General features: G+C 45.5%; 1 protein-coding gene and 1 long non-coding RNA gene across 2 annotated transcripts in view; both read right to left on the bottom strand.

The window, feature by feature from the left end:
- The window catches only part of LOC106817937, a 9,751-nt gene that overhangs the window by 3,783 nt on the left and 2,442 nt on the right, over positions 1 to 3,526 (bottom strand). The gene's annotated exons all lie outside the window — the stretch shown is intronic.
- LOC106817939 lies at positions 1,095 to 2,502 on the bottom strand. Its single transcript, XR_001395129.1, has 3 exons — positions 2,455 to 2,502; positions 1,758 to 1,971; positions 1,095 to 1,131 (listed from the first exon to the last, which is right to left on the bottom strand). It is a non-coding gene; the product is annotated as an uncharacterized LOC106817939 (long non-coding RNA).

Here is a 3,526-nt window from a genome sequence, read left to right as displayed (position 1 = left end):
TAATTCTGTGAAAAAATTATAAGAGGGGGGACGATTTTGAATGTTCGAGTGGCATCGAATGCAAGCGCACGTAATTAAAAAGTGCAAAAAACCTTAAACTATCAAATCACCATGCTTGCTCTATTCACAGCTCATGCCCATTCCCCTGTGTATACGCAAAATACGTTTCTGTTTCGTTCGTCGACCGGTTGGTTACGTTTCATCTGACCTCAGGGTTAAACACTAGCAAAGTCTCGCTTTTTTCATACGTAAGCGAGCCGGCTCGATGGAATAGTCCGAAGGGAAATCCCACGCATATCGGGTTTCGTTTACGCCAATCTATCCGCCCCGCACTTTTACACTAATGGTAACATCATTTGTACAGTGATCGTGAAAAAATACTTAAAAGTGTGTTTTTTACAGGGCAAACAAGCGCCGCGGAGTCGCCAAAAATCTTAACAAGGCATTTCAAGCAATTGTCAAGCTTAATTGGGTAGTTCAAATCCGTCGTCAAATCGCGTAGAACTGCTTCAACTCAGCGAGCTTGCTGCTTTGGCTTATATATGTTTAAAAACCTTTGAAGGTGATTGGATATGGTGCAGCGTATCCGTATTAGAGGCGGCCCTGGCGGTCTCGCGGTTTGGCGCGCTTCGCGCGAACGCGGAATAAATCCGGCTTGCAGACTGTCTATATTACTAACCTACCCGATTAAGCTAGTTTATAACGCTAGGCCTACCTCGGTTAAGCTATTTATAGCTAATCTTACCTGATTAAACTTTAGTATTAGCTAACCTACCTGAATTAAGCTTAATTATAGCTAACCTTAACCTGATTTAAGCTTAGTAACGAGATAAACTACAAGATTAAGCTCAGTAGAGCTAAACGCCTTACCTGATTAACTGTAGAACGCTGAACCTTACCAAGATTAAGCTTAGTATAGTTCGTTTACTGGTTTAAGCTATATAGCTGCTTTTACTGCGCTTGGAGGAAAGGCTGCACAGGCGTATCGTCGCCACGGCATGCGGGCACACGCGGTTCGTCATGCCTTGTTTGATTCATTCTGCGCGATACGCGCCATGTTAGTCCCTCCGCAGTTTCGGGTCGGCGGAGGAACTTTCTTACCGCAGCTCGGCACCTCTTTTTTGTGGCTCTCTGTGTTGCGGTGATGTTGATGCTGTGATGCATCGCCGCACGCACGCACGCCACGCCCGCACTTTCACGCATGCACCGCGCATAAAACACACCGCGGCACGGGCATACGCACACGCAACACACAACCACGCGCGGTCCACACACCACCCACAATTACGATATATATATATATATTATAAATATTATATATTTATATATATAATCTTATATATATACTATATTATGATATGAGAGAGTGGGGAGAGATGAGCGAGAGAGAGATTGGAGAGACTTTCTGCGACTCTTACCAGGCTCGCAACTCTTTTTGTGGGCTCTCTGCGGGCGAACGATTTGTGATTTGCACGCACTGCACGGCACGCGCGGCACTGACGGCACGCCACGCACGCCACGCACGTACGCGCGCACTCACGCACATACGCGGCGTTTAACGCACCGCCCTCACCACCGCCCCACGGCCCCTTCCCCCCACACACACACAAAACACAATATTATATTTTTTAATTTGATTTTTATATTTTATATATATTAATATTCATATATATATAATATATATATATATTATTCATTATGTATGTACAATGTTAGGGCAATGTAAGATAGGGGTTACCGATTCAATCTTACTCCACGGAACTCGTACAGGCTAATCAGCTTGAGTGCGTCGCCGGCATCGGGGACCGGACCACTGCGCCACGAGCGGATACTCCGGGTGCTTCTCATGCCACACCTTGTTGAAACGGCTGATTTAGGGTTCGGATTGTAGAATTCTGGCTTTACATCTATGGTCTCGAACTCATACACCTTGTCGGATAACTTCGCCATCGCCATCTTGACGTCTGCGGGCTGCGGCGGCGAGAACGTTGGTGATGGCAATATTGACGATCGAGCGCGCATCGCACAAGTTAATACAGGGGATGTTTTCTCATATTTCCCACATTTAAATGTTTAAAAAAAAATTCTAAAACGCGCATTTAATTTGCTACACTAACGCGCATTGCCTATGTTAGTGCAAACGAGGATTTTGTAACGTTACAACAAACGGGCACATATGTGAAATCTTACACGTATCACAGATGTAAATACAATACCTATTAGTCGAAATGCGCTTAAAATGTCCTCATACAAACGCACATTGCACATGTGAAACCAAACGCGTTCCTATGTTCAGTTCAATTTAAATCAATTCAAATTACTTCATTTACACATACGAATTACATTTTAGAGGTAATATATTAGTTAAACAAGATAACGCAAATGCGAATAACACGTTACAGGACGATACAACTTTACCTATGATCATCTAAACTGGACATCACATATATTTACCTTGAGGTGAAGAGACGCTAGAGGAAGGGAGAGCGCACGAGAGGCGGCAGTATGAAGGTGCCCGAGCGCGGAGCAGCCCAGGTATTTATACCCTCTCTTCCTGGGTGGTTATTGACGTTGGCGTCACGGCTCGCCTCCCACGTCATCCGGGATGGCCCGGCGAATTTCAGCAGAACAATGCGGGAAAATGTCAAGGTTTAAAAAGATGGGAGCGATGAAGAGAGGGAAAGAAGGCGAAGAAGGATAGGGAAGGGAATAAGAATTGGGGAGAGGGGGAAGAAGAGGAGGAGGAGGAAGAGGAGGAGGAGGAGGAGGAGGAGGAGGAGGAGGAGGAAGGGGCAGGAGAAATAGAAGGTAACCTGATGTGCTAAAAGGAGGCAGAGGGGTACGCAGAAAAAGCGGAGGCAGAGGAGGAGGAAGAGGAGGAGGAGGAGGAGGAGGAGGAGGAGGAGGAGGCCAAGTAGTATTATACATCAGACTTGGAAGGAACAGACACCAGAGAGTCGATGTTAACTTACGTGTGTTTAGTAATGTTTGCTCTCAGCTAGCTATCGCATGCTTCGGTGTTTTTGCCACGGCAACTATATACCCCCACAACGAGGCCGGATCATTCTTGTTACCTCCTGAAGTTGGCCATACATCAATATTTTTCTAAGTGCCTGCTATCCGGGAATAATTGCCATGACACATATTTCGTACCTGGCGAGCGTAACTCAAGGACACGCGTGCGTCTTTCATCACCGAGGGAATGTTTTTCCGCTATGTGTTGACTATGCGTCTACGACTGACGTGCGTAGATTTGATAGACAATTTAATATATCATATACGAGCGCGCGAAAATAGTGTACGCGCGTATATTCCACAGAGTTCTTATATTCTCTATTACGTTCTCCACTAATATGATGAGAATTTGCGTGTACGTGCACATATTTAATATAAAACGCAGTATATTACGTATATGTCGTCAAAATAGAATACAGCAATTACACATGAAAGCTTTTAGAATGTATGTGTATGTGCGCGCGCGTGTGTGCGTGCGTGCGCGTGTGTTCGTGCGCGCGCGTGTGTGCGT

The sequence above is a fragment of the Priapulus caudatus genome, unplaced genomic scaffold (assembly GCF_000485595.1).
Source record: "Priapulus caudatus unplaced genomic scaffold, Priapulus_caudatus-5.0.1 Scaffold1935, whole genome shotgun sequence".
Lineage (NCBI taxonomy): Eukaryota > Metazoa > Priapulida > Priapulimorpha > Priapulimorphida > Priapulidae > Priapulus > Priapulus caudatus.
This window is presented reverse-complemented; position numbering and strand designations above follow the sequence as displayed.